The 12,921-nt window shown below is 32.3% G+C and overlaps 1 long non-coding RNA gene across 1 annotated transcript in view; it reads right to left on the bottom strand.

Annotated features, from left to right (window-relative positions):
* Positions 1-9,698: 9,698 nt before the first annotated feature.
* LOC148760763 (uncharacterized) overlaps positions 9,699-12,921 on the bottom strand; it is a 68,814-nt gene continuing 65,591 nt past the window's right edge. The window contains exon 3 of the long non-coding RNA XR_016028442.1: positions 9,699-9,824. This is a non-coding gene — a long non-coding RNA (uncharacterized LOC148760763). The remainder of the gene's footprint in view (positions 9,825-12,921) is intronic.

The raw sequence follows: 12,921 nt of genomic DNA, 5'->3' as shown, positions 1-12,921 counted from the left end.
TCGAGAATTTCACTAAGTTGGTACTAAATCAAAATTAAACTAATTTAGACTACCAATGCATGATATGGAATGCAAAAATGCACTGGTAACTATCTAAACCCGATATTGGCCCAATTCGTCTTATCACCCGATTAAATTCCTAACGGGTTCGTTTAAACTCTAATTTAATTCTTTTCAGTTTCTATACCTCAATTGCACCCAAATTAACTTAATGTCCCTCAGTGTGATGCAAATTATCAGTCCCAACAGCAAATTACGAAAATACCCCTAGTGGGTAAAAATTCGTATTTTTGCTCCGAAAATTCTCATTATTTTTCTAGGCTCATAATTCATTATTCCTTAACCAATTCTCCTAGAATAAAATCAAACTCATCCTCACTCACTACATGGTAAATTCAGCCATTAATGGTTGGGGGAGAAAATAAATTCTTTTCTTGTTGTTTTCATTCTAAATATGCTAAACTAACTAAAAACACTAACATAAATTAAAATCAAATAAATCCAACAACTTTCTCTCTCCTAACCCATTTTTTCAGAATTGAATTCATCATGAAAACATGTAATTTAATCATGGAAAATAAAGAGAAATGCTTGGGAATAAGAAAACTCAAGCTTAATAGAAAAAATCTCACCTTTTTCACTTAATTTCCTTGAAAATTCACACTTTTTCTTTGATTTTCCCTCTCTAGGGTTTTGTTTTCTCCTTTCTCTCTCTTGTTTCTTGCTTGGCCGAATGTTGAAGAAGAAGAATGGGTGGGCTGATTTTTTTTTATGCCTTTTTATTGTTTAATGAAATAATATTATTTTATTCATATTTTAAATATTTTATTAATTCATTTTTTTTCTAGCCATCCATTTGTCCTATTTTTTTCACCATGCATTCCCTTTGACTTATCCAAGTCTTAAGTGAAATTTCCAGATTTTTCCAAAGTTTTGGTGGAGCAAATTTTTCAAAATTACACTTTTGCCCCCGAACTTTTCAAAAATTACATTTTTACCCCAAAAATTGAAAATTTTCCATAATGCATAATTTTCACTCCTCATACTCATTTCACACTCCAAATAATTAAATTTGATCAAAATCCTTTCAAAAAATTAAATTTTCGATTTCAAATGGTAAAATTACCATTTTACCCTTTTACTCCAAATTATACCGAAATTAAAATTTTTCACTTCTAAACCTCAAATCTTACTCCAATAGGTCAAATGGGGCCAAAAATCTTTTCTAAAAATTTCCATTTTGTCCCCAGGTGGCAAATGACCATTTTGCCCTTGGATAGCGAAAATTCTTGTTTGACTCCAAATTGATCCTCGAACTCCGAATCACCATATTAACCCATTCTGGGACTTTAAAATTCTTAATTTCATTGTAAATTCTCTATTTGATCTAGTTCGAGGCTTAAATCAACTTTATTGTACCTCTAGGTACAATACCGACTTTTGTAAATTTTTCAAGACTCTCTTAGCATGTAAACATGCTATCCACCACATGTATGTCATCACAAATATTTCTGTAGAGTCGGGCTTGTCATCTTCTCCCCCACTTGGATCAACCATATGATCCTCCTTCTTGATTAACTTCGACATCCGGCTAAATATTAATATTTTAATATTATTTTATTAATAAAATATTATTTTATTCTAAAAATTTTATCTTGTCTCCTTGGTACCAAAAATACCTTATTATGCCTCACTTGACTTCCAAATTGCCTTTTATCTCACAAATTCTCCTCTGATAAAATTATTATTATTTTATTATTATTTTCTCACTTGCGAAACATTTTATCTTAAACTACTCCTTTCGTCTTTTATCACTTCTAAACATTTTAATTGACCTCAATTTGCATTCGATCAACTTTATTTATCACCATATCAAAGTATGGGGTATTTCAATCTCCCCAACTTAAATAGAATTCATCCTCGAATTCGCGTCGATGTTGCGTTATCAATCTCCTTCTATGATCCTACTCCTTGTTCCTTCTATAAGGACATTCAATTTATTTCCCTCGTTCACCTTCAGTTCAATTAAATGCTTTATAATCCTATTGATGCCTCAAAGATTTATCTCAACTTGATCATTGCATCTCATGCAATACCACAATTCCTAAGAGTCATCCTTTTTGTCCTTAATCATCTTTCATGCCTCTATATTACCTTGTATCTTTCTTGCATTACGATATTGATTTGTCACTTAAGACTCAAACCCATTTGAATCATGTATGCCTTAAGCATTTTCGAATTCCAATTTCCATAATATATTAGGAAAGTTTCATTATCTGACTTCATTTTCAAGGTCAACTTCTATCATACTTTGTTCCACTCCTTCATATGAACATAACATCATTCTTCCTTAACTAATTTATAAATTGTACTTGAAATTGTAAAACTTAAAACTAGATTCTCCTCAAGTATTTTTCAATACTAATACTAATATCACTCTCAGCTTACAACTTCTTTTTATAATCACATAACTTAGTGCTTGCTTTAACGAGATCCACAGCAAAACTTCTCTTGAGTATTTCCTTGGGAATATCTATCTTAAACTTATGTCTCACAGCATGTGATCCCTTAACTTGTGATTTAGCCGTTAGGCTTCTCAGCAAGTTTTTAAAAATTTTACGTTTCATACTTGCTGTGTATGATTATAATCTCTTCTCAAAGATGTTTATGTATTCCTAAAACATTTACTCTTAAAGATATATAAATACATACTCATCCATTCAATCCCTAACTCATCTTCAAAGGTTTCCAGGGTGCCACACAATTAGCCTCTTGTCGTTACTAACCCTTGTCATTTTACTGTATCAAAACAGATATTACAAATTCTCATAATGATATTCTATATAAACTGATTTTTTTTATACCAGTCTCGTAATTCTTCCTTCACACTTTCATTACTTGGTATCTCATCTCAATATAGTCATCTCAAGAATCTTTCAATTTTTTTTTTTTTAATTATATGCCCATATACAACGCAATAAAGAAGTTTTTCAATTCATTTGGGTAAACATTCTCCAGAATATTTAAGACTCCCAGATAACAAAACACAATGACCAACAACCAAAATTCAATTTGTAAGCTCATTATCGTGTCACTCCCATCTTACTCAGGCATCATAAGCGTGAGGTATTTGGAGCAGTATAGCGTTGAACAGTCAATGCTGAAGTATTGTAGCTATTAGAAATTTTCTCATCAAAGCTATTTGTCTGCATTGAAAGTCACCACATCAATCATTCTCAACCAGTGGTTTCCCTTTTAGATATATATCATGAGTTCCATAAGTATAGGTACCTTCTATTTTCTTATCATACACATTAAGCCAGATTAATACTTCCATCTCATGTCATCTTTTGACTTTTATCGACATTCATAAAATTCCACCTCAAAACATCCTTTCCATACAGTGTAATAAATTCATGATAAATATACCACTCCACACATAAGTTGCTTACTATCTACAACTTTCCTCAAATTTATTGTCATCCCTATCCAATTATATTTTTTGTCTTATACTCCAATAATCTTCTTGACTTTCGGTATAATTAACTACGAAAATAGCTCGGCTTCCTCCTCACTTTATTCTCACAATCCTTACTGAATCAAACTTTTATATTCCCCATATTCCATAATTTAACTTCATTGGGTTATATTTGTGCCCAACTATTATCTCATATTGTCATAACATCACTGAATAATCCCCTTCATGCTTAAATTACAATCATTAATGTAATCACATTATCCATTTCGAATGTCATTTATAACCTTATTGCTTCCTTCTATAACTTTCCTCAATAATTATATCACCAATTTATCTCTGTTACACTAAAAGATTCCCATATACCTTCAGTTACTTAAACAACCATTTTATAATACATTCTAGTCCTATACTTTAAAAGTCAAACTATTTTTCCTTCTTTGTACAGATTATTATTATCTCTTTTACACAACATCTACTTAGAGTTAAAGTAGTGTAAAATCCTACGAAAATATTACATGTCCTTGGGATCATCATCTTAATCTGATCTTATCGGAATATTCTACTCCGAGTCCTTCTGAAGATCCTCTTCTAGGTTTTCCTCCTCCTAAGATTTCCTTCTTTGTTTTTCAATCCAAGCTTGTTGTCTTATCCTAATTTCCTCGGCACTCACCGGTGCAGCATTCCTTCCACATCCAGGAGGAAAATGGCGTACAACGTTTACCCCCTTCCTAAGACGAATATCTCCCCTTGCAATTGTCTTCCTCGTATGTTCTCTATAGTACTCCTCGGATTGTTTCAAAAGAAAATCTATATCAGTTTTCAGAATATTGGAGCTACTCTCACTTTCAAAATTCTGGCTACTCTCAAAGCTTTCCTTATTATGAACCCATTCTGCTAAGTTTAGAGGAATTCTGTTATTAAGAATTCGGGATGGACCACCTTCCGAATCACCTATATCAGGGTGCCATTTGCTTCTAGCCGTAGAATCTAGAGATCCCTCGCTATCACTATGAGAGGTATTGAGACTACCACCTCTTCTAGACATGGTGTGTATGTCACCAGTGCACCTCAAAACCTATATGCAATCAAATAGTAATTGCATAATTATTTATGCATCTCAAAAGTATGTAGATTTCTATATGTAGATGCATACATTCTATTCAATCGAACCTAACTTAACTTAACTTAACTTATCTTAACTTAACTAGACTTGGGGCCACGCAATGTCAATGTAGATTCCTTAAAACAACTTTAAAACCAAAGGATTTAAAATCTAATTCTTTAAAATCAAAATATCTGATCTTTAAACCATGCTCTGATACCAATAAAATTGTCACGACCCGGAACTCCCCATCGGACCCGTGACAACCGTCGCGAGGCCTCGACAGACATTCTTCACCCCGAATGTCGATTGAAACCCCGCAAGGCTTAGCATCAACTTCCGCATCTCCCCAGTGAGCAACAGTTATTAAATTTCGCATTTCAAAAAAATCATAAGTCATTTTTAAATAAGAACAATAAAATATTATTTTCTTGCTCACAGGGGTATTTTCGTAATTTTTCGTCAAAAATCTCAAAACTTGCTAAAAATGTAGTAGGTAAGCAGAAAATATATATTTAATGATTTAAAAACAAATTAAGTATCTAAAACGTTCATTTGAAAGCAAATTGTTGACAACTAGCACTATTCAAAAATAATAAATAAAATATTTTATTTTCTTATAAAATAAATTTTTATAGAAATATTCGTAAATAATTTTTCGCACATGAAAGTAAAGTAAAAATTGTATGAATAGAAATACAGATAACCAAAATATAAGTTTTGATCTGCAATGACACGTGGGCTCCAATTGACCAAGAGGATGTAAGATTGTGAGCTCTTACTTTCTATAATGCAGTTGCGAGCTTAGTTCTCGTCCTACTCGACTATCTACAAACTGTCCTAAGCCTGAAAAATGTATAGGAAGAAGGGGTGAGATTTTATAATCCCAGTGAGTAAACAGATACCATCTAAAGTATCAAAAGCCGAGTAAATAGAGACAATTAAAATAAGTCATCATACTGTAATTTCATTACCTTTCAACTCATTTCAACCAAATAAAATCAATCCATAAAAATCGAGTAATCAACTTGGCTTATGAATTTCTTAAAACTTTGGCTCGTGTCAAAACTCATACTCAGTGATACCTTGCGCAGGGCATCCAACCGAGTCCGCCAAGGCTGTTAAATTTCATATACACTTAAAATATATTTTTAGTTTGAGAAAAATACAGCCGTTCCTTAGCGTTGGCTGAGTTCCCCTTCACGTGGTGGTTTGGCGTGAAGTGAACCCTAAGCTTTACCCCAGGAGATACCCTACGCGCCTCTCCGTTCGAGGTAATAATATAATGGAGTTTACCGTGCCCCTCTAATAGGCTGGTCCACGGAACCCCCTCTGCAGTAAATAATTAATATATACTCCACCAATTTAATAAAATTCATTCTAGCATGACATGGCAATTTATCGCAATCTAGCCTCTCAAGGCTGAATACACAGTATAAATAATTTTAACACCAAAATCAGTTTAGCCATTCATGCTCATTTATTATCATAAGCCATTCAATTGAAAACCATAAATTTGAAACACAAACTAGCAGTCCCCAATTACTCTATTTTCAAAACCAATATTCGATTTTCCAGAAAATTTATAAAATCATTTTATAAAATTACAATTTCTCCTAAAACATAACAATTTACCATTTAAACCCATTTTTCATAAAATCACACAGTTGTATAAAACTACTCTAGATAATTAAGACGATAATAAGTTTACTCACAATGTCTAGAATGCAGACTTTCGAAGCACTCTGTCTGCTGGTCCTCGGATGCAATTTTCTTGCCTTTATTGGAGGACTCACCACCTTGACACAGTACAAAATCGAGAATTTCACTAAGTTGGTACTAAATCAAAATTAAACTAATTTAGACTACCAATGCATGATATGAAATGCAAAAATGCACTGGTAACTATCTAAACCCGGTATTGGCCTAATTCTTCTTATCACCCGATTAAATTCCTAACGGGTTCGTTTAAACTCCAATTTAATTCTTTTCAGTTTCTATACCTCAATTGCACCCAAATTAACTTAATGTCCCTCAGTGTGATGCAAATTATCAGTCCCAACAGCAAATTACGAAAATACCCCTAGTGGGTAAAAATTCGTATTTTTGCTCCGAAAATTCTCATTATTTTTCTAGGCTCATAATTCATTATTCCTTAACCAATTCTCCTAGAATAAAATCAAACTCATCCTCACTCACTACATGGTAAATTCAGCCATTAATGGTTGGGGGAGAAAATAAATTCTTTTCTTGTTGTTTTGTTTCTAAATATGCTAAACTAACTAAAAACACTAACATAAATTAAAATCAAATAAATCCAACAACTTTCTCTCTCCTAACCCATTTTTTCAGAATTGAATTCATCATGAAAACATGTAATTTAATCATGGAAAATAAAGAGAAATGCTTGGGAATAAGAAAACTCAAGCTTAATAGAAAAAATCTCACCTTTTTCACTTAATTTCCTTGAAAATTCACACTTTTTCTTTGATTTTCTCTCTCTAGGGTTTTGTTTTCTCCTTTCTCTCTCTTGTTCCTTGCTTGGCCGAATGTTGAAGAAGAAGAATGGGTGGGCTGATTTTTTTTTATGCCTTTTTATTGTTTAATGAAATAATATTATTTTATTCATATTTTAAATATTTTATTAATTCATTTTTTTTTTCTAGCCATCCACTTATCCTATTTTTTTCACCATGCATTCCCTTTGACTTATCCAAGTCTTAAGTGAAATTTCCAGATTTTTCCAAAGTTTTGGTGGAGCAAATTTTTCAAAATTACACTTTTGCCCCTGAACTTTTCAAAAATTACATTTTTAACCCAAAAATTGAAAATTTTCCATAATGCATAATTTTCACTCCTCATACTCATTTCACACTCCAAATAATTAAATTTGATCAAAATCCTTTCAAAAAATTAAATTTTCGATTTCGAATGGTAAAATTACCATTTTACCCTTTTACTCCAAATTATACCGAAATTAAAATTTTTCACTTCTAAACCTCAAATCTTACTCCAATAAGTCAAATGGGGCCAAAAATCTTTTCTAAAAATTTCCATTTTGTCCCCAGGTGGCAAATGACCATTTTGCCCTTGGATAGCGAAAATTCCAGTTTGACTCCAAATTGATCCTCGAACTCCGAATCACCATATTAACCCATTCTGGGACTTTAAAATTCTTAATTTCATTGTAAATTCTCTATTTGATCTAGTTCGAGGCTTAAATCAACTTTATTGTATCTCTAGGTACAATACCGACTTTTGTAAATTTTTCAAGACTCTCTTAGCATGTAAACATGCTATCCACCACATGTATGTCATCACAAATATTTCTGTAGAGTCGGGCTTGTCATCTTCTCCCCCACTTGGATCAACCATATGATCCTCCTTCTTGATTAACTTCGACATCCGGCTAAATATTAATATTTTAATATTATTTTATTAATAAAATATTATTTTATTCTAAAAATTTTATCTTGTCTCCTTGGTACCAAAAATACCTTATTATGCCTCACTTGACTTCCAAATCGCCTTTTATCTCACAAATTCTCCTCCGATAAAATTATTATTATTTTATTATTATTTTCTCACTTGCGAAACATTTTATCCTAAACTACTCCTTTCGTCTTTTATCACTTCTAAACATTTTAATTGACCTCAATTTGCATTCGATCAACTTTATTTATCACCATATCAAAGTATGGGGTATTTCAATCTCCCCAACTTAAATAGAATTCGTCCTCGAATTCGCGTCGATGTTGCGTTATCAATCTCCTTCTATGATCCTACTCCTTGTTCCTTCTATAAGGACATTCAATTTATTTCCCTCGTTCACCTTCAGTTCAATTAAATGCTTTATAATCCTATTGATGCCTCAAAGATTTATCTCAACTTGATCATTGCATCTCATGCAATACCACAATTCCTAAGAGTCATCCTTTTTGTCCTTAATCATCTTTCATGCCTCTATATTACCTTGTATCTTTCTTGCTTTACGATATTGATTTGTCACTTAAGACTCAAACCCATTTGAATCATGTATGCCTTAAGCATTTTCGAATTCCAATTTCCATAATATATTAGGAAAGTTTCATTATCTGACTTCATTTTCAAGGTCAACTTCTATCATCCTTTGTTCCACTCCTTCATATGAACATAACATCATTCTTCCTTAACTAATTTATAAATTGTACTTGAAATTGTAAAACTTAAAACTAGATTCTCCTCAAGTATTTTTCAATACTAATACTAATATCACTCTCAGCTTACAACTTCTTTTTATAATCACATAACTTAGTGCTTGCTTTAACGAGATCCACAGCAAAACTTCTCTTGAGTATTTCCTTGGGAATATCTATCTTAAACTTATGTCTCACAGCATGTGATCCCTTAACTTGTGATTTAGCCGTTAGGCTTCTCAGCAAGTTTTTAAAAATTTTACGTTTCATACTTGCTGTGTATGATTATAATCTCTTCTCAAAGATGTTTATGTATTCCTAAAACATTTACTCTTAAAGATATATAAATACATACTCATCCATTCAATCCCTAACTCATCTTCAAAGGTTTCCAGGGTGCCACACAATTAGCCTCTTGTCGTTACTAACCCTTGTCATTTTACTGTATCAAAACATGTCACGACCCGGAACTCCCATCGAGCCAGTGACAACCGCCGCGACGTCCCGATAAGCACTCATTACCCCGAATGCCGATCGAAACCCCGCAAGGCTTAGCATCAACTTTCGCATCTCCCCGGTGAGCGACAATTAGATAAATCTCGCATTTCAAGAAAACATAAGTTGGTTCCAACTCAAAATAATAAAATATTATTTTCTAGCTCACAGGGGCATTTTCGTCAATTTTTTTTTTTTTAAATTTTGAAATCCGAAAAATGTAATATGTAAGTGGAAACACATATTTCATGATTTAAATTAAATTTTGAAGTCTACAACATTCATTTAAAGTAAAATTATAGCTATTTGAATATAATAAAAACATTAAATAAAATATTCTATTTTCTTAAAACACAATATTTTCAAAGTCTTCCTAAAATAACTTTTGTAGCGTAAAAGTAGAATAAATTTAGTTATATAGTAATAAAGATAATTAAAGTATGAAATTTCGTTTACAGTGACACGTGGGCCCCTAACTAACCAAGAAAGTGTAGAGCTACGAACCCTTACTTCCTATGATGCAACTTCGAGATTAATTCTCGTCTTAATCAACTATCAACAAACTGTCCTGAGCCTGAAAAATGGATAGGAAGAGGGGTGAGATTAAATAATCCCAGTGAGTAAACAATTACCATCAAAAGCATCTAAAGCCGAGTAGATGAAGACAATATAAAAACGTTATATCTCAATAATGTTCATAACACAAAATTCGTTTCAATCTATACCAAATAATTTCTTTTCATCAAAATTTCCCCGACTTATGAATTTTTTTAAACTTGGCCCCTGCCAATATCATTCTCGCGGGTACCTTCGTCAAGGTATCCCACTGAGACCGCCAAGGCTGTTCAATGACCCATACCCATAAACATGTTTTCACATCTGACACACAGCCGTTCCTTGGCGTTGGCTGAGTCTCACTCTCACGTGGTGGTCCGAACGTGAGGTGCACTCAAATCATACCTCAGGAGATACTTCACCCAACATCTCCCCTTGGAGGTAAGTATATAATTGAGTTACCGTGCCCCTCTCATAGGCAGTCCACGGAAACCCCCACCACTGCAGTGACCGTTTAATATACCACCAGACCCATAAAAATTTCAGTAGCATAATATGGCGAATAAAATGTAATCCAGTCTACCGAGACCAATCCAAAACTGTTCATATATTTCATGCCAACCTAAAAAATTTAGCCATTATGCTACCATAGTGTCATAAGCCACAATTTCAATAACATATAAAATCATAAATTTCAACACAGTCTCCATATACTCAATTTTTCCAGAACAATATTTGATTTCAAAACCAGTATAAATCTCATTTTTATTAAAAAACATTTTAATTGGAAAACATAATATTTTATAATTTAAATTCACCATTCAATAAAAGCATCAAACAAGTATAATTACTCTAGATATTTAAGACGATAAATTATCCACTCACAGTTCTAGGAGTCGATGTACTCCTAATCCCAGTCTTCAAGCACAATTTTGGTACTTTTACTAGTGTAATTTGCTCACCACCTATCCACAATGTACAATACATAATTCACCACATTAATGCTTGACCATTATAAAATCAATTCAGGCTCGGTATATATGCATGATATGACATGCAACTTATCCGACTACCGCTTAAATGCGGTGCTGACCTAATTCGGCCTATTACCCGATTAAATTACTAACGCGTCCAATTTAATCTCAAATTAATTTTTTTCAGTTTCTATACCTCAATTGCACCCAAATTGACTTAAAGTCCCTCGGTGTGGTGCAAATTATCAGTCTTGATAGCAAATTACGAAAATACCCCTAATGGGTAAAAATTTATATTTTTGCTCCAAAAATTTCCATTATTTTTCTAGACTCATAATTCATCATTATTCATCATAATTCCTCAAATAAACATCAAGATCATCAGCCAATATTCCCCTAGAAAATTCAGCCAATAATGGTAATGGAGGAAAATAAATTCTTTTCTTGTTGTTTTGTTCCTAAATATGCTAAACTAACACTAAACACTAACATAGCTCAAAATCAAATTTATCTAACAACTTTCTCTCTCTAAACCCATATGACCAGAATTCAAATCATCCTCAAATCACATGATTCAACCATGAAAAATGATGGAAAATGCATGGGAAAGGTAAAGCACAAGACAAATTTAAGAAATGTTACCTTTTTTCACTTGATTTTTGAATTTCCACCTATTTTCCCTTTAAATTTCTTAGCTAGGGTTTTATTTTCTCCTTTCTCTCTCTTGTTTCTTGCTTGGCCGAATGTTGAAGAAGAAGAATGGGTGGGCTGATTTTTTTATGCCTTTTTTATTGTTTAATGAAATAATATTATTTTATTCATATTTTAAATATTTTATTAATTCATTTTTTTTTCTAGCCATCCATTTGTCCTACTTTTTCCACCATGCATTCCCTTTGACTTATCCAAGTCTTAAGTGAAATTTCCAGATTTTTCCAAAGTGTTGGTGAAGTAATTTTTGATATTTACACTTTTGCCCCCGTAAAAATCAAAAATTACATTTTTGCCCCAAAAACTGAAAAATTGTCCATAGACATATTTTTTTATCCCTTATACTCATATCATTCCCCAATTTGTCAAATGTGATCTAAATTCTCTCAAAATCTCAAATTTTATCCGCAGATGGAAAAATTACAATTTTACCCTTATATAGTGAAAATTTCAATTTGACTCCGAATTGATCCTCGAACTCCTAATTACCATTTTGAGTCATCCTTGAACTGTGAAACTCTTAATTTCACCTCAAAATTCCTATTTGAACTAGTTCGAGGCTTAATCGACTTAATGATACCATTAGAGGCAATATCGTCTTTTAACGATTTCTCGAACTTCCTAAATATACAAACATTCTATCGAGCATGTGAATGATATTATAATTATTTTACAAAGCAGGGTTTGACAAAACAGATATTACAAATTCTCATAATGATATTCTATATAAACTGATTTTTTTTATACCAGTCTCGTAATTCTTCCTTCACACTTTCATTACTTGGTATCTCATCTCAATATAGTCATCTCAAGAATCTTTCAAATTTTTTTTTTTTAATTATATGCCCATATACAACGCAATAAAGAAGTTTTTCAATTCATTTGGGTAAACATTCTCCAGAATATTTAAGACTCCCAGATAACAAAACACAATGACCAACAACCAAAATTCAATTTGTAAGCTCATTATCGTGTCACTCCCATCTTACTCATGCATCATAAGCGTGAGGTATTTGGAGCAGTATAGCGTTGAACAGTCAATGCTGAAGTATTGTAGCTATTAGAAATTTTCTCATCAAAGCTATTTGTCTGCATTGAAAGTCACCACATCAATCATTCTCAACCAGTGGTTTCCCTTTTAGATATATATCATGAGTTCCATAAGTATAGGTACCTTCTATTTTCTTATCATACACATTAAGCCAGATTAATACTTCCATCTCATGTCATCTTTTGACTTTTATCCACATTCATAAAATTCCACCTCAAAACATCCTTTCCATACAGTGTAATAAATTCATGATAAATATACCACTCCACACATAAGTTGCTTACTATCTACAACTTTCCTCAAATTTATTGTCATCCCTATCCAATTATATTTTTTGTCTTATACTCCAATAATCTTCTTGACTTTCGGTATAATTAACT

The sequence above is a fragment of the Theobroma cacao genome, chromosome 9, assembly GCF_053813885.1.
Source record: "Theobroma cacao isolate CCN51 chromosome 9, ASM5381388v1, whole genome shotgun sequence".
In the NCBI taxonomy this organism is placed as follows: domain Eukaryota; kingdom Viridiplantae; phylum Streptophyta; class Magnoliopsida; order Malvales; family Malvaceae; genus Theobroma; species Theobroma cacao.
Note: the sequence above shows the minus strand (reverse complement) of the source record. Positions and strands in the feature narration are given on the sequence as shown.